Here is a 27304-nt window from a genome sequence, read left to right as displayed (position 1 = left end):
AAGGGGATGACGTACGGCAGCCACACACAAGTATTTATTTTTTTTGACAGGTATTTATTTCTGTTTTTATCCGCAGACGGCTCTAATCGTATTAAACGGTACAATCCCAGCTAGTCTACAAAAACACACACATTTGTGGAGAGAGGAGAAGAAACATAAAGTCATTATATTTCTTTTCTTGTTTCTACTTGTAGTTTTATTATTATTTTTAACGTGTGAATGGGGAGGGCAACGATACAAAAATAAAAAGAGAGAGGGGGGCGAACAATAATTTTGTATTCAATTTCTTACAAACAACAGCAGTGAAACAATTGCAGATCATACAACATTTGGTAAACACCGTATTTTACATTCAGCACTACCAAATCCTCTCTCCCTCCGGGAGCGCCCGTATCCAGCACCCCAGGGATCCCATATCCTCTCTCCCTCCGGGAGCGCCCGTATCCAGCACCCCAGGGATCCCATATCCTCTCTCCCTCCGGGAGCGCGCCCCTATCCAGCTCCCCAGGGCTCCCATATCCTCTCTCCCTCCGGGAGCGCGCCCCTATCCAGCTCCCCAGCACTCCCATATTCTCTCTCCCTCCGGGAGCGCGCCCCTATCCAGCATCCCAGCGCTCCCATATCCTCTCTCCCTCCGGGAGCGCGCCCCTATCCAGCATCCCAGCACTCCTATATCCTCTCTCCCTCCGGGAGCGCGCCCCTATCCAGCATCCCAGCGCTCCCATATCCTCTCTCCCTCCGGGAGTGCGCCCCTATCCAGCATCCCAGCACTCCCATATCCTCTCTCCCTCCGGGAGCGCGCCCCTATCCAGCATCCCAGGGCTCTCATATCCTCTCTCCCTCCGGGAGCGCGCCCCTATCCAGCATCCCATGGATCCCAAATCCTCTCTCCCTCCGGGAGCGCGCCCCTATCCAGCATCCCAGCACTCCCATATCCTCTCTCCCTCCGGGAGCGCACCCCTATCCAGCATCCCAGCACTCCCATATCCTCTCTCCCTCCGGGAGCGCGCCCCTATCCAGCATCCCAGCACTCCTATATCCTCTCTCCCTCCGGGAGCGCACCCTATCCAGCATCCCAGCACTCCCATATCCTCTCTCCCTCCGGGAGCGCGCCCCTATCCAGCATCCCAGCACTCCTATATCCTCTCTCCCTCCGGGAGCGCCCCTATCCAGCATCCCAGGGCTCCCATATCCTCTCTCCCTCCGGGAGCGCGCCCCTATCCAGCATCCCAGCGCTCCCATATCCTCTCTCCCTCCGGGAGCGCGCCCCTATCCAGCATCCCAGCACTCCTATATCCTCTCACCCTCCGGGAGCGCGCCCCTATCCAGCATCCCAGGGCTCTCATATCCTCTCTCCCTCCGGGAGCGCGCCCCTATCCAGCATCCCAGGGCTCCCATATCCTCTCTCCCTCCGGGAGCGCGCCCCTATCCAGCTCCCCAGGGCTCCCATATCCTCTCTCCCTCCGGGAGCGCGCCCCTATCCAGCTCCCCAGGGCTCCCATATTCTCTCTCCCTCCGGGAGCGCGCCCCTATCCAGCATCCCAGCACTCCCATATCCTCTCTTCCTCCGGGAGCGCGCCCCTATCCAGCATCCCAGCACTCCCATATCCTCTCTCCCTCCGGGAGCGCGCCCCTATCCAGCATCCCAGCACTCCCATATCCTCTCTCCCTCCGGGAGCGCGCCCCTATCCAGCATCCCAGCGCTCCCATATCCTCTCTCCCTCCGGGAGCGCGCCCCTATCCAGCATCCCAGGGATCCCATATCCTCTCTCCCTCTGGGAGCGCCCCTATCCAGCATCCCAGCACTCCCATATCCTCTCTCCCTCCGGGAGCGCACCCCTATCCAGCATCCCAGCACTCCCATATCCTCTCTCCCTCCGGGAGCGCGCCCCTATCCATCATCCCAGCGCTCCCATATCCTCTCTCCCTCCGGGAGTGCGCCCCTATCCAGCATCCCAGCACTCCCATATCCTCTCTCCCTCCGGGAGCGCGCCCCTATCCAGCATCCCAGGGCTCCCATATCCTCTCTCCCTCCGGGAGCGCGCCCCTATCCAGCATCCCAGCACTCCCATATCCTCTCTCCCTCCGGGAGCGCGCCCCTATCCAGCATCCCAGCGCTCCCATATCCTCTCTCCCTCCGGGAGCGCGCCCCTATCCAGCATCCCAGCACTCCCATATCCTCTCTTCCTCCGGGAGCGCGCCCCTATCCAGCATCCCAGCACTCCCATATCCTCTCTCCCTCCGGGAGCGCGCCCCTATCCAGCATCCCAGCACTCCCATATCCTCTCTCCCTCCGGGAGCGCGCCCCTATCCAGCATCCCAGCGCTCCCATATCCTCTCTCCCTCCGGGAGCGCGCCCCTATCCAGCATCCCAGGGATCCCATATCCTCTCTCCCTCTGGGAGCGCCCCTATCCAGCATCCCAGCACTCCCATATCCTCTCTCCCTCCGGGAGCGCACCCCTATCCAGCATCCCAGCACTCCCATATCCTCTCTCCCTCCGGGAGCGCGCCCCTATCCATCATCCCAGCGCTCCCATATCCTCTCTCCCTCCGGGAGTGCGCCCCTATCCAGCATCCCAGCACTCCCATATCCTCTCTCCCTCCGGGAGCGCGCCCCTATCCAGCATCCCAGGGCTCCCATATCCTCTCTCCCTCCGGGAGCGCGCCCCTATCCAGCATCCCAGGGCTCCCATATCCTCTCTCCCTCCGGGAGCGCGCCCCTATCCAGCATCCCAGGGCTCCCATATCCTCTCTCCCTCCGGGAGCGCGCCCCTATCCAGCATCCCAGGGCTTCCATATCCTCTCTCCCTCCGGGAGCGCGCCCCTATCCAGCATCCCAGCGCTCCCATATCCTCTCTCCCTCCGGGAGCGCCCCTATCCAGCATCCCAGGGCTTCCATATCCTCTCTCCCTCCGGGAGCGCGCCCCTATCCAGCATCCCAGCGCTCCCATATCCTCTCTCCCTCCGGGAGCGCCCCTATCCAGCATCCCAGGGCTCCCATATCCTCTCTCCCTCCGGGAGCGCCCCTATCCATCATCCCAGCGCTCCCATATCCTCTCTCCCTCCGGGAGCGTGCCCCTATCCAGCATCCCAGGCTCCCGTATCCTCTCTCCCTCCGGGAGCGCGCCCCTATCCAGCATCCCAGCGCTCCCATATCCTCTCTCCCTCTGGGAGCGCCCCTATCCAGCATCCCAGGGCTCCCATATCCTCTCTCCCTCCGGGAGCGCGCCCCTATCCAGCTCCCCAGCACTCCCATATTCTCTCTCCCTCCGGGAGCGCGCCCCTATCCAGCATCCCAGGGCTCCCATATCCTCTCTCCCTCCGGGAGCGCGCCCCTATCCAGCATCCCAGCACTCCCATATCCTCTCTCCCTCCGGGAGCGCGCCCCTATCCAGCATCCCAGCACTCCCATATCCTCTCTCCCTCCGGGAGCGCGCCCCTATCCAGCATCCCAGGGCTCCCATATCCTCTCTCCCTCCGGGAGCGCGCCCCTATCCAGCATCCCAGGGCTCCCATATCCTCTCTCCCTCCGGGAGCGCGCCCCTATCCAGCATCCCAGGGATCCCATATCCTCTCTCCCTCCGGGAGCGCGCCCCTATCCAGCATCCCAGCACTCCCATATCCTCTCTCCCTCCGGGAGCGCGCCCCTATCCAGCATCCCAGCACTCCCATATCCTCTCTCCCTCCGGGAGCGCGCCCCTATCCAGCATCCCAGCGCTCCCATATCCTCTCTCCCTCCGGGAGCGCGCCCCTATCCAGCATCCCAGCACTCCCATATCCTCTCTCCCTCCGGGAGCGCGCCCCTATCCAGCATCCCAGCGCTCCCATATCCTCTCTCCCTCCGGGAGCGCGCCCCTATCCAGCATCCCAGCACTCCTATATCCTCTCTCCCTCCGGGAGCGCGCCCCTATCCAGCATCCCAGCACTCCTATATCCTCTCTCCCTCCGGGAGCACGCCCCTATCCAGCATCCCAGCGCTCCCATATCCTCTCTCCCTCCGGGAGCGAGCCCCTATCCAGCATCTCAGCGCTCCCATATCCTCTCTCCCTCCGGGAGCGTGCCCCTATCCAGCATCCCAGCACTCCCATATCCTCTCTCCCTCCGGGAGCGCCCCTATCCAGCATCCCAGCGCTCCCATATCCTCTCTCCCTCCGGAAGTGCGCCCCTATCCAGCATCCCAGCACTCCCATATCCTCTCTCCCTCCGGGAGCGCGCCCCTATCCAGCATCCCAGCGCTCCCATATCCTCTCTCCCTCCGGGAGCGCGCCCCTATCCAGCATCCCAGCGCTCCCATATCCTCTCTCCCTCCGGGAGCGCGCCCCTATCCAGAATCCCAGCGCTCCCATATCCTCTCTCCCTCCGGGAGCGCGCCCCTATCCAGCATCCCAGCGCTCCCATATCCTCTCTCCCTCCGGGAGCGCGCCCCTATCCAGCATCCCAGCGCTCCCATATCCTCTCTCCCTCCGGGAGAGCGCCCCTATCTAGCATCCCGGCGCTCCCATATCCTCTCTCCCTCCGGGAGCGCGCCCCTATCCAGCATCCCAGGGATCCCATATCCTCTCTCCCTCCGGGAGCGCGCCCCTATCCAGCACCCCAGGGCTCCCATATCCTGTCTCCCTCCGGGAGCGCGCCCCTATCCAGCATCCCAGCGCTCCCATATCCTCTCTCCCTCCGGGAGCACGCCCCTATCCAGCATCCCAGCACTCCCATATCCTCTCTCCCTCCGGGAGTGCGCCCCTATCCAGCACCCCAGGGCTCCCATATCCTGTCTCCCTCCGGGAGCGCGCCCCTATCCAGCATCCCAGCGCTCCCATATCCTCTCTCCCTCCGGGAGCACGCCCCTATCCAGCATCCCAGCGCTCCCATATCCTCTCTCCCTCCGGGAGCGCGCCCCTATCCAGCATCCCAGCGCTCCCATATCCTCTCTCCCTCCGGGAGCGCGCCCCTATCCAGCATCCCAGCGCTCCCATATCCTCTCTCCCTCCGGGAGAGCGCCCCTATCTAGCATCCCGGCGCTCCCATATCCTTTCTCCCTCCGGGAGCGCGCCCCTATCCAGCATCCCAGGGATCCCATATCCTCTCTCCCTCCGGGAGCGCGCCCCTATCCAGCACCCCAGGGCTCCCATATCCTGTCTCCCTCCGGGAGCGCGCCCCTATCCAGCATCCCAGCGCTCCCATATCCTCTCTCCCTCCGGGAGCGCACCTATCCAGCATCCCAGCACTCCCGTATCCTCTCTCCCTCCGGGAGCGCACCCCTATCCAGCATCCCAGGCTCCCGTATCCTCTCTCCCTCCGGGAGCGCGCCCCTATCCAGCATCCCAGCACTCCCATATCCTCTCTCCCTCCGGGAGAGCGCCCCTATCCAGCATCCCAGGGATCCCATATCCTCTCTCCCTCCGGGAGCGCGCCCGTATCCAGCATCCCAGCACTCCCATATCCTCTCTCCCTCCGGGAGCGCGCCCTTATCCAGCATCCCAGGGATCCCATATCCTCTCTCCCTCTGGGAGCGCGCCCTTATCCAGCATCCCAGCACTCCCATATTCTCTCTCCCTCCGGGAGCGCGCCCCTATCCATCATCCCAGCACTCCCATATCCTCTCTCCCTCCGGGAGCGCGCCCCTATCCTGCATCCCAGGGCTCCCATATCCTCTCTCCCTCCGGGAGCGCCCCTATCCAGCATCCCAGCACTCCCATATCCTCTCTCCCTCCGGGAGCGCACCCCTATCCAGCATCCCAGCACTCCCATATCCTCTCTCCCTCCGGGAGCGCACCCCTATCCAGCATCCCAGGGATCCCATATCCTCTCTCCCTCCGGGAGCGCGCCCCTATCCAGCATCCCAGGGCTCCCATATCCTCTCTCCCTCCGGGAGCGCGCCCGTATCCAGCATCCCAGCACTCCCATATCCTCTCTCCGTCCGGGAGCGCGCCCCTATCCAGCTCCCCAGGGCTCCAATATCCTCTCTCCCTCCGGGAGCACGCCCCTATCCAGCATCCCAGCACTCCCATATCCTCTCACCCTCCGGGAGCGCGCCCCTATCCAGCACCCCAGGGCTCCCATATCCTCTCTCCCTCCGGGAGCACGCCCCTATCCAGCACCCCAGCACTCCCATATCCTCTCTCCCTCCGGGAGCGCGCCCCTATCCAGCATCCCAGCACTCCCATATCCTCTCTCCCTCCGGGAGCGCGCCCCTATCCAGCATCCCAGCACTCCCATATCCTCTCTCCCTCCGGGAGCGCGCCCCTATCCAGCATCCCAGCGCTCCCATATCCTCTCTCCCTCCGGGAGCGCACCCCTATCCAGCATCCCAGGGATCCCATATTCTCTCTCCCTCCGGGAGCGCGCCCCTATCCAGCATCCCAGCACTCCCATATCCTCTCTCCCTCTGGGAGCGCCCCTATCCAGCATCCCAGGGCTCCCATATCCTCTCTCCCTCCGGGAGCGCGCCCCTATCCAGCATCCCAGGGATCCCATATCCTCTCTCCCTCCGGGAGCGCGCCCCTATCCAGCTCCCCAGCACTCCCATATTCTCTCTCCCTCCGGGAGCGCGCCCCTATCCAGCATCACAGCACTCGCATATCCTCTCTCCCTCCGGGAGCGCCCCTATCCAGCATCCCAGCACTCCCATATCCTCTCTCCCTCCGGGAGCGCACCCCTATCCAGCATCCCAGCACTCCCATATCCTCTCTCCCTCCGGGAGCGCACCCCTATCCAGCATCCCAGGGATCCCATATCCTCTCTCCCTCCGGGAGCGCGCCCCTATCCAGCATCCCAGGGCTCCCATATCCTCTCTCCCTCCGGGAGCGCGCCCGTATCCAGCATCCCAGCACTCCCATATCCTCTCTCCGTCCGGGAGCGCGCCCCTATCCAGCATCCCAGCACTCCCATATCCTCTCTCCCTCCGGGAGCGCGCCCCTATCCAGCATCCCAGCACTCCCATATCCTCTCTCCCTCCGGGAGCGCGCCCCTATCCAGCATCCCAGCGCTCCCATATCCTCTCTCCCTCCGGGAGCGCACCCCTATCCAGCATCCCAGGGATCCCATATTCTCTCTCCCTCCGGGAGCGCGCCCCTATCCAGCATCCCAGCACTCCCATATCCTCTCTCCCTCCGGGAGCGCCCCTATCCAGCATCCCAGGGCTCCCATATCCTCTCTCCCTCCGGGAGCGCGCCCCTATCCAGCATCCCAGGGATCCCATATCCTCTCTCCCTCCGGGAGCGCGCCCCTATCCAGCTCCCCAGCACTCCCATATTCTCTCTCCCTCCGGGAGCGCGCCCCTATCCAGCATCCCAGGGATCCCATATCCTCTCTCCCTCCGGGAGCGCGCCCCTATCCAGCATCCCAGCACTCCCATATCCTCTCTCCCTCCGGGAGCGCGCCCCTATCCAGCATCCCAGGGCTCCCATATCCTCTCTCCCTCCGGGAGCACGCCCCTATCCAGCATCCCAGGCTCCCATATCCTCTCTCCCTCCGGGAGCGCGCCCCTATCCAGCATCCCAGGGATCCCATATCCTCTCTCCCTCCGGGATCGCGCCCCTGTCCAGCACCCCAGGGCTCCCATATCCTCTCTCCCTCCGGGAGCGCGCCCCTATCAAGCACCCCAGCCCTCCCATATCCTCTCTCCCTCCGGGAGCGCGGCCCTATCCAGCATCCCAGCACTCCCGTATCCTCTCTCCCTCCGGGAGCGCGCCCCTATCCAGCATCCCAGCACTCCCGTATCCTCTCTCCCTCCGGGAGCGCGCCCCTATCCAGCACCCCAGGGCTCCCATATCCTCTCTCCCTCCGGGAGCGCGCCCCTATCCAGCATCCCAGCGCTCCCATATCCTCTCTCCCTCCGGGAGCGCGCCCCTATCCAGCATCCCAGGGATCCCATATCCTCTCTCCCTCCGGGAGTGCGCCCCTGTCCAGCACCCCAGGGCTCCCATATCCTCTCTCCCTCCGGGAGCGCGCCCCTATCCAGCATCCCAGGGATCCCATATCCTCTCTCCCTCCGGGAGCGCGCCCCTATCCAGCATCCCAGGGATCCCATATCCTCTCTCCCTCCGGGAGCGCGCCCCTATCCAGCATCCCAGCGCTCCCGTATCCTCTCTCCCTCCGGGAGCGCGCCCCTATCCAGCATCCCAGCACTCCCATATCCTCTCTCCCTCCGGGAGCGCGCCCCTATCCAGCACCCCAGGGATCACATATCCTCTCTCCCTCCGGGAGCGCGCCGCTATCCAGCACCCCAGGGCTCTCAGTCCCTATCATACTTCCTAGTAGTGTGGTTTAGAAATGAGGTGAGTTTCTCCATTAATTGGACGTCATTGACCCTCCTAATAACCTCTCTCCTGGGAGGCGGGGGCATCTTTTTCCACGCCGCTGCTGCAGCGCATCTGGCCGCTGTTGCAGTATGCAGGATCGATCCTTGTGTATGATCATTCACATCTTCCGTAGGTTTAACTAGGATAACCAGAGTTGGGCCTAGCGGGATTTTTTCATTCTATTTCTTAACGAAATGGGATCAGGCTTTTTCTTGTTTTTTTTTTTTTTGTGGGGATGGGGGTGCGGGGGATGGGGGGGCAGGAGGGGGATTTAAGCTGGTTTTCTTTTCATTTGGGCATCTGAATGATGGAGGGGATTGTCAATCAAATGTTTACTCAACCTGTAGCCCAGGAGGTGCTCAACTCCTGTCCTCAATACCCCCCCTCCCCCCAAAACAGGTCAGGTTTTCAAGATATGTCAGCTTCAGCACAGGTGGCTCAGTCGAAGGCTGAGCCACTGATTGAGCCACCGGTGCTGAAGCAGGGACTGGCTGAGCCACCTGTGCTGAAGCATTTACTGATTGAGCCACCTGTGCTGAAGCAGGGCTCTGATTGAGCCACCTGTGTGAAGCAGGGACTGAGTGAATCACCTTTGCTGAAGCTGGGATATCCTGAAAACCTGACCTGTTGGGGGGGGTGTCTTGAGGACTGGAGTCGAGCACCCCTGCTCTAGCCCGCTCTGCACCTGTTAGAGCCAATAAACATGAGAAGGCTGGGACAAGGGGGGTTTGACTGTGCAAACTCTTGTTCAGCACAAAAGGGAGCAGCCAGAGGAAATCAAATCCAACCCGTGGTTAGCTCACCATGTTTTCAAGCTGACTTTGATTGACTATGATGTGATATCCCCACCTTCCTATGTCTTGATGAAGACGTGACCTCAAGAATTGGACACAAAACTACATGATATCTTACCAGTAATCTATAAAATGATATCCCACCTCCCTGTGTCCTTCTGGAGATGTAACCTCCAGAATTGGACACACAACTCTAATGATGTCTTACCAGTAATCTATCAAGTGATATCCCACCTCCCTGTGTCCTTCTGGAGATGTAACCTCCAGAATTGGATACACAACTCTAATGATGTCTTACCAGTAATCTATACAGTGACTTTCCTGTGTCCTTCTGGAGATGGGACCTCCATAATTGGACACACAACTCTAATGATGTCTTACCAGTAATCTATACAGTGATATCACGCCTTCCTGTGTCCTTCTGGAGATGGGACCTCCAGAATTTGATACACAACTCTACATGATATCTTACCAGTAATCTATCAAGTGATATCACCACTCTCCTACGTCCTTCTGGAGATGTGACCTCCAGAATTGGATACACAACTCTACATGATGTCTTACCAGTAATCTATACAGTGATATCCTACCTTCCTGTGTCCTTCTGGAGATGTGACCTCCAGAATTGGATGGACACACAACTCTACATGATGTCTTACCAGTAATCTATAAAATGATATCAGCACCTCCCTGTGTCCTTCTGGAGATGTGACCTCCAGAATTGGATGGACACACAACTCTACATGATGTCTTACCAGTAATCTATAAAATGATATCAGCACCTCCCTGTGTCCTTCTGGAGATGTGACCTCCATAATTGGACACACAACTCTAATGATGTCTTACCAGCAATCTATAGAGTGATATCACCCCCTTCCTGTGTCCTTCTGGAGATGTGACCTCCAGAACTGGACACACAACTCAAAATACACAAATAAAGCCTGTGACGTGATCTTGCCCTCAATACTTTTAACCTCCCGGGGAGATTTAAGACAAATAAAACGTTTACTGATGCTGAAAAAAGTGGACCATTAACACACACACACACAGCGAATAAATCCAGCCTTCACAATGCCTACCTATTTCTATTTAAAAGGCGCACAAGGATTTACAACCGTAATTTTCCCATCCGAAGGTCAGAAGATAAATTCAGAATGCAGGATCGCTCGAGAGAGACATTGGAGATGCAGTATTTCCTTGGCACGCCTATTAATTTTATTGAATATTGATTATTTCGCTCCGTATAAACCAGTCGCTCAGTTTCTCCAATCAATTTTTTTTTCGAAAACTCCCCACGCCAAGTTCCTCCAACCTTGGTCATTAACTTTTTGGCCTCTCCAACAGATTGTCCTCATGGACTCGTGTCCTTACCTGGTGGCTTGGGGTGAAAGTGGTGCCGTCTAAAACTTTGCAGCTGCGTTTTCTTTTTATAAGGGCAGAAATCTGACAGGTTTGACTAAAAAATCCCCCGGTTGGTCACTCACTTGAAATTGCGAGTGATGTGTGACGGCAGACGTCACGGGGTGGGGGAGGGGTCAGGAGGTGTCGGAACAAGGAAGTGTTTGCGCTCCCCGTTCTAAATAGCTACCCCTAGGCGCTTAGCTGTTTGCGACCGCCTTCTTACCTGCCGCCCTCCTCCTCCTGAACCGCAGCGTCAAATGGCGCAGCGGACGTCACCAACCTGACGTCGCGCGGCGTCACGTCGCCACGGTAACGTGCTGCCGTGACGTTGCGTTGCCAGGAGGCGCCGTGTGATGTCACGTTGGTGACGCCCGCGACATCATTTGATAAGGTAAGGAGGCGGCTGCAGCAGCTAAGTGACTTCCCATCAGGCCCGATGGGATACAGTGGGTATCACAAATACAATTTCGGTGTCAAAACAGTGACACAACACAAAGAAGTTTCACTTAAAATGCGCGTGCTCGGCGCATACACACTTTTTTTGGTTTAATAAACAGATTAGAAAATCTGCAGTGCCCTGTGTTGCCTTTTCTTATCAAGTGCACAGGATTACCCACAGGATTACCCACAGGATTACCCACAGGATTACCCACAGGATTACCCACAGGACTACCCACAGGATTACCCACAGGATTACCCACAGGATTACCCACAGGATTACCCACAGGATTACCCACAGGAGTACCCACAGGATTACCCACAGGAGTACCCACAGGATTACCCACAGGATTACCCACAGGACTACCCACAGGACTTCCCACAGGACTACCCACAGGAGTACCCACAGGACTACCCACAGGATTACACACAGGACTTCCCACAGGACTACCCACAGGAGTACCCACAGGATTACCCACAGGACTTCCCACAGGACTACCCACAGGAGTACCCACAGGATTACCCACAGGATTACCCACAGGACTACCCACAGGATTACCCACAGGATTACCCACAGGACTACCCACAGGACTTCCCACAGGACTACCCACAGGACTACCCACAGGATTACCCACAGGATTACCCACAGGACTACCCACAGGATTACCCACAGGATTACCCACAGGATTACCCACAGGATTACCCACAGGATTACCCACAGGATTACCCACAGGACTACCCACAGGACTTCCCACAGGACTACCCACAGGAGTACCCACAGGACTACCCACAGGATTACCCACAGGATTACCCACAGGATTACCCACAGGAGTACCCACAGGATTACCCACAGGAGTACCCACAGGATTACCCACAGGATTACCCACAGGACTACCCACAGGACTTCCCACAGGACTACCCACAGGAGTACCCACAGGACTACCCACAGGATTACCCACAGGACTTCCCACAGGACTACCCACAGGAGTACCCACAGGACTACCCACAGGATTACCCACAGGACTTCCCACAGGACTACCCACAGGAGTACCCACAGGATTACCCACAGGACTTCCCACAGGACTACCCACAGGAGTACCCACAGGATTACCCACAGGATTACCCACAGGACTACCCACAGGACTACCCACAGGATTACCCACAGGATTACCCACAGGACTACCCACAGGATTACCCACAGGACTACCCACAGGACTACCCACAGGATTACCCACAGGATTACCCACAGGATTACCCACAGGATTACCCACAGGATTACCCACAGGAGTACCCACAGGATTACCCACAGGAGTACCCACAGGATTACCCACAGGATTACCCACAGGACTACCCACAGGACTTCCCACAGGACTACCCACAGGAGTACCCACAGGACTACCCACAGGATTACCCACAGGACTTCCCACAGGACTACCCACAGGAGTACCCACAGGATTACCCACAGGACTTCCCACAGGACTACCCACAGGAGTACCCACAGGATTACCCACAGGATTACCCACAGGACTACCCACAGGACTACCCACAGGATTACCCACAGGATTACCCACAGGACTACCCACAGGATTACCCACAGGACTACCCACAGGACTACCCACAGGATTACCCACAGGATTACCCACAGGACTACCCACAGGATTACCCACAGGACTACCCACAGGATTACCCACAGGATTACCCACAGGATTACCCACAGGACTACCCACAGGATTACCCACAGGATTACCCACAGGATTACCCACAGGACTACCCACAGGATTACCCACAGGATTACCCACAGGATTACCCACAGGACTACCCACAGGATTACCCACAGGATTACCCACAGGACTACCCACAGGATTACCCACAGGACTACCCACAGGATTACCCACAGGACTACCCACAGGATTACCCACAGGATTACCCACAGGATTACCCACAGGATTACCCACAGGTCTACCCACAGGATTACCCACAGGATTACCCACAGGATTACCCACAGGACTTCCCACAGGATTACCCACAGGATTATCCACAGGACTTCCCACAGGATTACCCACAGGATTACCCACAGGATTACCCACAGGACTTCCCACAGGATTACCCACAGGACTACCCACAGGATTACCCACAGGATTACCCACAGGATTACCCACAGGACTACCCACAGGATTACCCACAGCATTACCCACAGGATTACCCACAGGATTACCCACAGGATTACCCACAGGACTTCCCACAGGACTACCCACAGGATTACCCACAGGATTACCCACAGGACTTCCCACAGGACTACCCACAGGACTACCCACAGGATTACCCACAGGACTACCCACAGGATTACCCACAGGATTACCCACAGGATTACCCACAGGACTACCCACAGGATTACCCACAGGATTACCCACAGGATTACCCACAGGATTACCCACAGGATTACCCACAGGATTACCCACAGGACTACCCACAGGATTACCCACAGGATTACCCACAGGATTACCCACAGGACTACCCACAGGATTACCCACAGGATTACCCACAGGATTACCCACAGGACTACCCACAGGATTACCCACAGGACTACCCACAGGATTACCCACAGGACTACCCACAGGATTACCCACAGGACTACCCACAGGATTACCCACAGGACTTCCCACAGGATTACCCACAGGATTACCCACAGGACTTCCCACAGGATTACCCACAGGATTACCCACAGGATTACCCACAGGACTACCCACAGGACTTCCCACAGGATTACCCACAGGACTACCCACAGGATTACCCACAGGATTACCCACAGGATTACCCACAGGACTACCCACAGGATTACCCACAGCATTACCCACAGGATTACCCACAGGATTACCCACAGGATTACCCACAGGATTACCCACAGGACTTCCCACAGGACTACCCACAGGATTACCCACAGGATTACCCACAGGACTTCCCACAGGACTACCCACAGGATTACCCACAGGATTACCCACAGGACTACCCACAGGATTACCCACAGGATTACCCACAGGATTACCCACAGGACTACCCACAGGACTACCCACAGGATTACCCACAGGATTACCCACAGGATTACCCACAGGATTACCCACAGGACTACCCACAGGACTACCCACAGGATTACCCACAGGATTACCCACAGGACTACCCACAGGATTACCCACAGGATTACCCACAGGACTACCCACAGGACTACCCACAGGATTACCCACAGGATTACCCACAGGATTTCCCACAGGATTACCCACAGGATTACCCACAGGATTACCAACAGGACTTCCCACAGGATTACCCACAGGATTACCCACAGGATTACCAACAGGACTTCCCACAGGATTACCCACAGGATTACCCACAGGATTACCCACAGGACTTCCCACAGGATTACCCACAGGATTACCCACAGGATTACCAACAGGACTTCCCACAGGATTACCCACAGGATTACCCACAGGACTACCCACAGGATTACCCACAGGACTTCCCACAGGATTACCCACAGGATTACCCACAGGATTACCCACAGGACTACCCACAGGATTACCCACAGGACTACTAACAGGACTACCCACAGGATTACCCACAGGATTACCCACAGGACTTCCCACAGGATTACCCACAGGATTACCCACAGGATTACCAACAGGACTTCCCACAGGATTACCCACAGGATTACCCACAGGATTACCCACAGGACTTCCCACAGGATTACCCACAGGATTACCCACAGGATTACCAACAGGACTTCCCACAGGATTACCCACAGGATTACCCACAGGACTACCCACAGGATTACCCACAGGACTACCCACAGGACTACCCACAGGATTACCCACAGGACTACCCACAGGATTACCCACAGGATTACCCACAGGATTACCCACAGGACTACCCACAGGATTACCCACAGGATTACCCACAGGATTACCCACAGGATTACCCACAGGATTACCCACAGGACTTCCCACAGGATTACCCACAGGATTACCCACAGGATTACCCACAGGATTACCCACAGGATTACCCACAGGACTACCCACAGGATTACCCACAGGATTACCCACAGGACTACCCACAGGATTACCCACAGGACTACCCACAGGATTACCCACAGGATTACCCACAGGACTTCCCACAGGATTACCCACAGGATTACCCACAGGACTACCCACAGGATTACCCACAGGATTACCCACAGGATTACCCACAGGACTACCCACAGGATTACCCACAGGATTACCCACAGGATTACCCACAGGACATCCCACAGGATTACCCACAGGATTACCCACAGGACTACCCACAGGATTACCCACAGGACTTCCCACAGGATTACCCACAGTACTACCCACAGGACTACCCACAGGATTACCCACAGGACTACCCACAGGATTACCCACAGGACTACCCACAGGATTACCCACAGGCTTTCCCTGAACATAGGAGCACCCGTAATTGCACCCTTGTATTTGTTTTGCACTCATGGTGTGCAGCACGTATCTCTATTTGCATCTCCGCCGTACATAATAATGTATAACATGTAACGGGAATACGCGCTTCAGACATAACAGTAAAATTAGGGGGGGAAAAAAGGGGTCCCTGCCCCAATCTGCATGGTAAGTAGGGAGTAGAAGAACGATAAATTGCTGCACGCTATTATAATCAGGAAAAAAAGGGGATACAACTACCGGTGCTCCCGGTTCAGGATTCTCTGTATCAATCCAGGGTATACCGAAGGGAAGAAAATCAGGGCTCCACGGATTTGCTCAATAAAATAATTTATTGCCAATTAATTCGTTTATTGGGCAAATGCGTGGAGCCCTGGTAAGTACGTCTGCAGAGGGCCACGGTCGATGTATGAGGTGTATAGTACCAGCTATCTATATGCTTCGTTATGAACACTCAGTTTCAAACAGAAAGTTCCCACCTTATCACATATTTTATTATGTAATGTTTGTACTTTATTTTAATCGAGGCTACTAAATGCTATGTTTGATGAATGAGATCCAGTTTACAGTAGTTAGGATTTATCATTGATATTATAATAATAATAGCATGTTCTTGTATAGCGCTGCTACTTTTACGTAGCACGTTACAGAGACATTTATGCAGGCACCGTCCCTGCTCCATGGAGCTTACAATCTATGTTTTATGGTGCCTGAGGCACAGGGAGATAAAGTGACTTGTGCAAGGTCGCAAGGAGCCGACACCGGGAATTGAACCAGGTTCCCCTGCATCACACTCAGTGCCAGTCAGTCTTTACTCACTGAGTCGCTCCTTCTCCCAGGTTCCCACGCTTCACACTCAGTGCCAGTCAGTCTTTACTCACTGAGCCGCTCCTTCTCCCAGGTTCCCCTGCTTCACACTCAGTGCCAGTCAGTCTTTACTCACTGAGCCGCTCCTTCTCCCAGGTTCCCCTGCTTCACACTCAGTGCCAGTCAGTGTCTTTACTCACTGAGCCGCTGCTTCTCCCAGGCTCCCCTGCTTCACACTCAGTGCCAGTCAGTGTCTTTACTCACTGAGCCGCTCCTTCTCCCAGGTTCCCCTGCTTCACACTCAGTGCCAGACAGTGTCTTTACTCACTGAGCCGCTCCTTCTCCCAGATTCCCCTGCTTCACACTCAGTGCCAGTCAGTGTCTTTACTCACTGAGCCGCTCCTTCTCCCAGATTCCCCTGCTTCACACTCAGTGCCAGTCAGTGTCTTTACTCACTGAGCCACTCCGTCTCCCTTATTACGTATACTTATTACACTGTCCTGATAACAATTAGGATACAACTAATGAGGTTTCTTGGGGCTGTTTCTCTGCGGTGTGGCGAGTTCCAACTTAGTTTTTTTCGTTCAATCCGAAAATGACCTCTGTCCGCCATAGCTAAGGCCCAGACGTGATTTATTGTAGCAGAGAAAGGCCGTGATTATACCTAAAAACGCCCGGCGGCGTCGCTTGGTGTGACGCCACACGGCTGAAGAACTAGGGGGGCAAGGAAGAAGGAACCAGCACCCATCCGGTCAAGGTAAGTCACCCACCCAGTCACTCAAAAGTCACTGTCGCCCACCCAGTCACTGTCGCCCACCCAGTCACTGTCACCCACCCAGTCACTGTCGCCCACCCAGTCACTGTCGCCCACCAAGTCACTGTCGCCCACCCAGTCACTGTCACCCACCCAGTCACTGTCTCCCACCCAGTCACTGTCTCCCACCCAGTCACTGTCTCCCACCCACTATCTCCCACCCACTATCTCCCAGTCACTGTCTCCCAGTCACTGTCACCCACCCAGTCACTGTTTCCCAGTCACTCTCTCCCAGTCACTGTCTCCCAGTCACCCACCCAGTCACTGTCTCCCAGTCACTGTCTCCCAGTCACCCACCCAGTCACTGTCTCCCAGTCACTGTCTCCCAGTCACCCACCCAGTTACTGTCTCCCACCCAGTCACTGTCTCCCAGTCACTGTCTCCCACCCACTATCTCCCACCCACTATCTCCCAGTCACTGTCTCCCAGTCACTGTCACCCACCCAGTCACTGTTTCCCAGTCACTGTCTCCCAGTCACTGTCTCCCAGTCACCCACCCAGTCACTGTCTCCCAGTCACTGTCTCCCAGTCACCCACCCAGTCACTGTCTCCCAGTCACTGTCTCCCAGTCACCCACCCAGTTACTGTCTCCCAGTCACTGTCAACCATCATTCACCCACCTTCATTCACCCACCCACCGTTATTCACCCACCCAGTCACCCAGGCAGGAAGTCACATGTCTTTTGTTGAAAATATAAAAATAAACAGGTTGCATTGTAATGTTTTTTTCTGTATTACAATAAGAAAACAGTTAAGTAAAAGTTGCGCGCTAAAAGATATTTTTTCGTGGTAGGTGCGCTTTGGGTTCGGGGGGGGGGGGTGCGCTATGGGTTCGGGGGGTCCCTGCTCCTTTCAATTGTCTCGGGCCCCATGATTTCTGTTGGCGGCCCTGACTGTAATACTGGACATAGTTACATAGTACGTAGTTACAGTACATAGTTACATAGTACGTAGTTACAGTACATAGTTACATAGTACATAGTTACAGTACATAGTTACATAGTACGTAGTTACAGTACATAGTTACATAGTACGTAGTTACAGTACATAGTTACATAGTACGTAGTTACAGTACATAGTTACATAGTACGTAGTTACAGTACATAGTTACATAGTACGTAGTTACAGTACATAGTTACATAGTACGTAGTTACAGTACATAGTTACATAGTACGTAGTTACAGTACATAGTTACATAGTACGTAGTTACAGTACATAGTTACATAGTACGTAGTTACAGTACATAGTTACATAGTACGTAGTTACAGTACATAGTTACATAGTACGTAGTTACAGTACATAGTTACATAGTACGTAGTTACAGTACATAGTTACACACTGTAGTACGTAGTTACAGTACATAGTTACATAGTACGTAGTTACAGTACATAGTTACATAGTACGTAGTTACAGTATATAGTTACATACTGTAGTACGTAGTTACAGTACATAGTTACATAGTACGTAGTTACAGTACATAGTTACATAGTACGTAGTTACAGTACATAGTTACATAGTACGTAGTTACAGTACATAGTTACATAGTACGTAGTTGCAGTACATAGTTACAAAGTACGTAGTTACAGTACATAGTTACATAGTACGTAGTTACAGTACATAGTTACATAGTACGTAGTTACAGTACATAGTTACATACTGTAGTACGTAGTTACAGTACATAGTTACATAGTACGTAGTTACAGTACATAGTTACATAGCACGTAGTTACAGTACATAGTTACATAGTACGTAGTTACAGTACATAGTTACATAGTACGTAGTTACAGTACATAATAACATAGTACGTAGTTACAGTACATAGTTACATAGTACGTAGTTACAGTACATAGTTACATAGTACGTAGTTACAGTACATAGTTACATAGTACGTAGTTACAGTACATAGTTACATAGTACGTAGTTACAGTACATAGTTACATAGTACGTAGTTACAGTACATAGTTACATAGTACGTAGTTACAGTACATAATAACATAGTACGTAGTTACAGTACATAGTTACATAGTACGTAGTTACAGTACATAGTTACATACTGTAGTACGTAGTTACAGTACATAGTTACATAGTACGTAGTTACAGTACATAGTTACATAGTACGTAGTTACAGTATATAGTTACATAGTACGTAGTTACAGTACATAGTTACATAGTACGTAGTTACAGTATATAGTTACATAGTACGTAGTTACAGTACATAGTTACATAGTACGTAGTTACAGTACATAGTTACATAGTACGTAGTTACAGTATATAGTTACATAGTACGTAGTTACAGTACATTGTTACATAGGTACATACTGTAGTAGATGAGGTTGAAAAAAGACATACGTCCATCAAGTTCAACCTATGCTTAATTTAGACAACAGATACGTTATCCTATATCTATACTTACTTATTGATCCAGAGGAAGGCAAACAAAAAAACCCCAGAGTCATATCATCCAATGATATCTCATAAGGGGAAAAATAAATTCCTTCCTGACTCCAAGAATTGGCAATCGGATTAATCCCTGGATCAACATCCTTCCCATGTATACTTATTTGGTATATCCCTGCATATCTTTCCTATCTAAAAGATGTCCAACCTTTCTTAATAAATTACAAATGTAATTTCTTCTTAACCTTTGAATGGGGGGAGGGTTTGTCAATCAAGTATTTTCTTTACCCGTATCTCACCTTATACTCATTAGAGAGACATTACAGATGAGGGGGGAGAAAGGGGGCTTTGTCTGTGCAAACGCAAGGAGCTGGGGAAGGAAACCAGCCCCCTCAAGTGTCAGCTCCACATGTTTAGAAACAAACGTAAAAAACACATTTCAAAATACTTATACTCTAGGGGTCAGATGTAACCCAAACATGTCACTGCCATTAGTACACTTTGCCCCTAGGAGGGACTGACCCCTTAATCACGTCACTGCCATTAGTACACTTTGCCCCTAGGAGGGACTGACCCCTTAATCATGTCACTGCCATTAGTACACTTTGCCCCTAGGAGGGTCTGACCCCTTAAACATGTCACTGCCATTAGTACACTTTGCTCCTAGGAGGGACTGACCCCTTAACCATGTCACTGCCATTAGTACACTTTGCCCCTAGGGGGGACTGATCCCTTAATCATGTCACTGCCATTAGTACACTTTGTCCCTATTAGAGACTGACCCCTTAATCATGCTACTGCCATTAGTACACTTTGCCCCTAGGAGGGTCTGACCCCTTAACCATGTCACTGCCATTAGTACACTTTGCCCTTAGGAGGGACTGACCCCTTAATCATGTCACTGCCATAAGTACACTTTGCCCCTAGGAGGGACTGACCCCTTAATCATGTCACTGCCATTAGTACACTTTGCCCCTAGGAGGGACTGACCCCTTAATCATGTCACTGCCATTAGTACACTTTGCTCCTAGGAGGGACTGACCCCTTAACCATGTCACTGCCATTAGTACACTTTGCCCTTAGGAGGGACTGACCCCTTAATCATGTCACTGCCATAAGTACACTTTGCCCCTAGGAGGGACTGACCCCTTAATCATGTCACTGCCATTAGTACACTTTGCCCCTAGGAGGGACTGACCCCTTACACATGTCACTGCCGTTAGTACACTTTGCCCCTAGGAGGGACTGATCCCTTAACCATGTCACTGCCATTAGTACACTTTGCCCCTAGGAGGGACTGACCCCTTAACCATGTCACTGCCATTAGTACACTTTGCCCATAGGAGGGACTGACCCCTTAACCATGTCACTGCCATTAGTACACTTTGCCCCTAGGAGAGACTGACCCCTTAACCATGTCACTGCCATTAGTACACTTTGCCCCTCGGAGAGACTGACCCCTTAACCATGTCACTGCCATTAGTACACTTTGCCCCTAGGAGGGACTGACACCTTAACCATGTCACTGCCATTAGTACACTTTGCCCCTAGGAGGGACTGACCCCTTAACCATGTCACGCCCATTAGTACACTTTGCTCCTAGGAGGGACTGACCCCTTAACCATGTCACTGCCATTAGTACACTTTGCCCCTAGAAGAGACTGACCCCTTAAACATGTCTCTGCCATTAGTACACTTTGCCCCTAGGAGGGACTGAGCCCTTAAACATGTCACTGCCATTAGTACACTTTGCCCCTAGGAGGGACTGACCCCTTAATCATGTCACTGCCATTAGTACACTTTGCTCCTAGGAGGGACTGACCCCTTAATCATGTCACTGCCATTAGTACACTTTGCCCCTAGGTGGGACTGACCCCTTAAACATGTCACTGCCATTAGTACACTTTGCTCCTAGGAGGGACTGACCCCTTAATCATGTCACTGCCATTATTACACTTTGCTCCTAGGAGGGACTGACCCCTTAACCATGTTACTGCCATTAGTACACTTTGCCCCTAGGAGAGACTGACCCCTTAAACATGTCACTGCCATTAGTACACTTTGCCCCTAGGAGAGACTGACCCCTTAAACATGTCTCTGCCATTAGTACACTTTGCCCCTAGGAGGGACTGACCCCTTAAACATGTCACTGCCATTAGTACACTTTGCCCCTAGGGGGGACTGACCCCTTAATCATGCTACTGCCATTAGTACACTTTGCCCCTAGGAGAGACTGAGCCCTTAACCATGTCACTGCCATTAGTACACTTTGCTCCTAGGAGGGACTGACCCCTTAACCATGTCACTGCCATTAGTGCACTTTGCCCCTAGGAGGGACTGGTCCCTTAAACATGTCACTGTCATTAGTACACTTTGCCCCTAGGAGAGACTGACCCCTTAACCATGTCTCTGCCATTAGTACACTTTGCCCCTACGAGAGACTGAGCCCTTAATCATGTCACTGCCATTAGTACACTTTGCCCCTAGGAGGGACTGACCCCTTAATCATGCTACTGCCATTAGTACACTTTGCCCCTAGGAGAGACTGAGCCCTTAACCATGTCACTGCCATTAGTACACTTTGCTCCTAGGAGGGACTGACCCCTTAACCATGTCACTGCCATTAGTGCACTTTGCCCCTAGGAGGGACTGGTCCCTTAATCATGTCACTGCCATTAGTACACTTTGCCCCTAGGAGGGACTGACCACTTAAACATGTCTCTGCCATTAGTACACTTTGCCCCTACGAGAGACTGAGCCCTTAATCATGTCACTGCCATTAGTACACTTTGCCCCTAGGAGGGACTGACCCCTTAAACATGTCACTGCCATTAGTACACTTTGCCCCATAGGAGGGACTGATCCCTTAAACATGTCACTGCCATTAGTACACTTTGCCCCTAGGACAGACTGACCCCTTAACCATGTCACGGCCATTAGTACACTTTGCTCCTAGGAGGGACTGATCCCTTAATCATGTCACTGCCATTATTACACTTTGCTCCTAGGAGGGACTGACCCCTTAACCATGTTACTGCCATTAGTACACTTTGCCCCTAGGAGAGACTGACCCCTTAAACATGTCACTGCCATTAGTACACTTTGCCCCTAGGAGAGACTGACCCCTTAAACATGTCACTGCCATTAGTACACTTTGCCCCTAGGGGGGACTGACCCCTTAATCATGCTACTGCCATTAGTACACTTTGCCCCTAGGAGAGACTGAGCCCTTAACCATGTCACTGCCATTAGTACACTTTGCTCCTAGGAGGGACTGACCCCTTAACCATGTCACTGCCATTAGTGCACTTTGCCCCTAGGAGGGACTGGTCCCTTAAACATGTCACTGTCATTAGTACACTTTGCCCCTAGGAGAGACTGACCCCTTAACCATGTCTCTGCCATTAGTACACTTTGCCCCTAGGAGGGACTGACCCCTTAAACATGTCACTGCCATTAGTACACTTTGCCCCTAGGGGGGACTGACCCCTTAATCATGCTACTGCCATTAGTACACTTTGCCCCTAGGAGAGACTGAGCCCTTAACCATGTCACTGCCATTAGTACACTTTGCCCCTAGGAGGGACTGACCCCTTAACCATGTCACTGCCATTAGTGCACTTTGCCCCTAGGAGGGACTGGTCCCTTAATCATGTCACTGCCATTAGTACACTTTGCCCCTAGGAGGGACTGACCACTTAAACATGTCTCTGCCATTAGTACACTTTGCCCCTACGAGAGACTGAGCCCTTAATCATGTCACTGCCATTAGTACACTTTGCCCCTAGGAGGGACTGACCCCTTAAACATGTCACTGCCATTAGTGCACTTTGCTCCTAGGAGGGACTGGTCCCTTAAACATGTCACTGCCATTAGTACACTTTGCCCCATAGGAGGGACTGATCCCTTAAACATGTCACTGCCATTAGTACACTTTGCCCCTAGGACAGACTGACCCCTTAACCATGTCACGGCCATTAGTACACTTTGCTCCTAGGAGGGACTGATCCCTTAATCATGTCACTGCCATTAGTACACTTTGCCCCTAGGAGGGACTGACCACTTAATCATGTCACTGCCATTAGTACACTTTGCCCCTAGGAGGGACTGACCCTTAACCATGTCACTGCCGTTAGTACACTTTGCCCCTAGGAGGGACTGATCCCTTAAACATGTCACTGCCATTAGTACACTTTGCCCCTAGGTGGGACTGACCCCTTAAACATGTCACTGCCATTAGTACACTTTGCTCCTAGGAGGGACTGACCCCTTAATCATGTCATTGCCATTATTACACTTTGCACCTAAGAGGGACTGACCCCTTAACCATGTTACTGCCATTAGTACACTTTGCCCCTAGGAGAGACTGACCCTTTAAACATGTCACTGCCATTAGTACACTTTGCCCCTAGAAGAGACTGACCCCTTAATCATGCTACTGCCATTAGTATACTTTGCCCCTAGGAGAGACTAAGCCCTTAACCATGTCACTGCCATTAGTACACTTTGCCCCTAGGAGGGACTGACCCCTTAACCATTTTACTGCCATTAGTACACTTTGCCCCTAGGAGGGACTGATCCCTTAACCATGTCACTGCCATTAGTACACTTTGCCCATAGGAGGGACTGATCCCTTAATCATGTCACTGCCATTAGTACACTTTGCCCCTAGGACAGACTGACCCTTAACCATGTCACTGCCGTTACCAGTGCAAGAAAAAACAGCCCCAGATTTATCTAAGCAAAGAATTCTCACTGGTAGCAAAAATAGTTTTCCCATTGGTAAAGCTGGTGTAGATCGCTCGTACTGGTCTTGCCCCACTTTTAAAGTTGGGAAACTTTCGTATAGACCGCCCATGGCGTAACATTTCTGCAATGACTTCAGTTGAATTACAGTACCACAATGAGCAGTTTGAGTGTCAAGGTTGCAGGCTCCCATTAAATGCACCTGATATATAAAAGGAAAAATAAATTAGGTGTAATGACCTGTCTTGAACGTGCATGGGTTTTACAAACTGCCCTCTAATGAGATACACTGCCTTCTAGTGAATGAGACTTGCTCCTAATTAGTGAGAGTGACTTCCAATGAGTGAGACTTCCTCCTAATTAGTGAGTGACTTCCAATGAATGAGACTTCCTCCTGATTAGTGAGAGTGACTTCCAATGAGTGAGAGGTTCTCCTAATTAGTGAGAGTGACTTCCAATGAGTGAGACGTCCTCCTAATTAGTGAGTGACTTCCAATGAGTGAGACGTCCTCCTAATTAGTGAGAGTGACTTCCAATGAGTGAGACGTTCTCCTAATTAGTGAGAGTGACTTCCAATGAGTGAGACGTCCTCCTAATTAGTGAGAGTGACTTCCAATGAGTGAGACGTCCTCCTAATTAGTGAGTGACTTCCAATGAGTGAGACTTCCTCCTAATTAGTGAGAGTGACTTCCAATGAGTGAGACTTCCTCCTAATTAGTGAGAGTGACTTCCAATGAGTGAGACTTCCTTCTAATTAGTGAGAGTGACTTCCAATGAGTGAGACGTCCTCCTAATTAGTGAGTGACTTCCAATGAGTGAGACGTCCTCCTAATTAGTGAGTGAGTTCCAATGAGTGAGACTTCTTCCTAATTAGTGAGAGTGATTTCCAATGAATGAGACTTCCTCCTAATTAGTGAGAGTGACTTCCAATGAGTGAGACATCCTCCTAATTAGTGAGTGACTTCAAATGAGTGAGACGTCCTCCTCATTAGTGAGAGTGACTTCCAATGAGTGAGACTTCCTCCCAATTAGTGAGAGTGACTTCAAATGAGTGAGACCTCCTCCTAATTAGAGGGAGTGACTTCCAATGAGTGAGACTTCTTCCTAATTAGTGAGGGACTTCCAATGAGTGAGACTTCCTCCTAATTAGTGAGCGTGACTTCCAATGAGTGAGACGTCCTCCTAATTAGTGAGTGACTTCCAATGAGTGAGACTTCTTCCTAATTATTGAGAGTGAATTCCAATGAGTGAGACTTCCTCCTAATTAGTGAGAGTGACTTCCAATGAGTGAGACGTCCTCCTAATTAGTGAGAGTGACTTCCAATGAGTGAGACTTCTTCCTAATTAGTGAGGGACTTCCAATGAGTGAGACTTCCTCCTAATTAGTGAGAGTGACTTCCAATGAGTGAGACGTCCTCCTAATTAGTGAGTGACTTCCAATGAGTGAGACTTCTTCCTAATTAGTGAGTGACTTCCAATGAGTGAGACGTCCTCCTAATTAGTGAGAGTGACTTCCAGTGAGTGAGACGTCCTCCTAATTAGTGAGAGTGACTTCCAATGAGTGAGACTTCCTCCTAATTAGTGAGTGACTTCCAATGAGTGAGATGTCCTCCTAATTAGTGAGAGTGACTTCCAATGAGTGAGACGTCCTCCTAATTAGTGAGAGCGACTTCCAATGAGTGAGACCTCCTCCTAATTAGTGGGAGTGACTTCCAATGAGTGAGACGTCCTACTAATTAGTGACAGTGACTGTCATGGAAGTCGAGAACTTAACACCAGGATCAAGGCACCAGACAGGACAAAGCAGTTCAATAAGGAGTATTTATTCTGTCGAGCTAACAAGCACAGCACAAAATCACTATGTATGTATGTATGTATGTATGTATGTATGTATGTATGTATGTATGTATGTATGTATGTAAGTATGTATGTATGTATGTATGTATGTATGTATGTATGTATGTATGTATGTATGTAAGTAAGTATGTATGTATGTATGTATGTATGTATGTATGTAAGTATGTATGTATGTATGTATGTATGTATGTAGGTCTTTATATAGCGCCATTAATGTACATAGCGCTTCACATTAGTAATACATGTGACAATCATAAAAATAACAAATAATGCAAATAACAGATCATGGGAATAAGTGTGACGGTAAAGGGGTACCCAGGCCAGTAAATAAAGGTATTATGCCCGCTGGGTGCCCCTGTGTCTTGTTGGGGAAATGTAGATTGTCAGCTCTGCGACCCAGTAATGGCAGTAACACTGTGATTGGACTAAAAATGTTTGTGTGTCTCCCACCAGGTATAAGATGGTGAGAATAATGTATTTCTAACTATGAAATGTATGTTTCCCTGTAACGACGCAAAAGGAAAAATGGTTTTAAAACCCAGCAGCCTGCAGCACAGCGCACAGCTTTTAGCTAACTTCGGCTAGGAAGGTCCTTGCGCTGAGATTTGTTGTGAGCGCTGGTTGGGTAAAATCATGAAAAAGTTTAGAGCGCATTTTTTATAAAGTTACTAGCTTTTGTGCCCAGCTTCGCCCAGGGAATGTAATATTGAATACATGTCCCCACCTCCCCCCTCCCCTCCGCTTCCGGCACATCTCCCCGCCTCCCCCCCCTCGTCCCCTCTCCCACCCCACCCCCCCCCTGCTGCTTGTTGTAGTGTGGGGTGAGATTTGTCTCTGTCTGTGTCTGTGTGTGTGTGTATGTGTGTGTGTCTGTACCCGGCCCCCACCTCCCCCCCCCACTGGCAGCACATCTCCCCGCGCTGCTGTGGCATGTCCCTCCCCCCCCCCCCCGTACCTGCACCACACTTGGGGTGGCCGTGTGATTGCTGCTGGTTAGTGTGAGAAGCTGTGTTTCTCCGCGTGGGCATACCTGGATTGCGAGCTTGTTGTAGTGCATCCGTATGCGTGCTGGCGTGTGGATCACTGTTGCGGCTGTGGCTATCCCAGGTAGTGTGTACCCTCGAAGGAACAGCATCTTCCTCACGTGGACCGAGCAAGTCTTCGGTAACTGTGATGGCACCCTCGTCGTGTTGAGATGGTGCGCTGGTGTTTACGCTGAAGAGGCTCCTTACGTAGTCTTCAGTGCGTTGGGTCGGATCCTCTGAGGCTATCCGACT

The sequence above is a fragment of the Ascaphus truei genome, chromosome 20 (assembly GCF_040206685.1).
Source record: "Ascaphus truei isolate aAscTru1 chromosome 20, aAscTru1.hap1, whole genome shotgun sequence".
NCBI classification, from domain to species: Eukaryota; Metazoa; Chordata; class Amphibia; order Anura; family Ascaphidae; genus Ascaphus; species Ascaphus truei.
The sequence above is the reverse complement of the archived record's forward strand: the minus strand, read 5'-3'. Positions refer to the sequence as shown.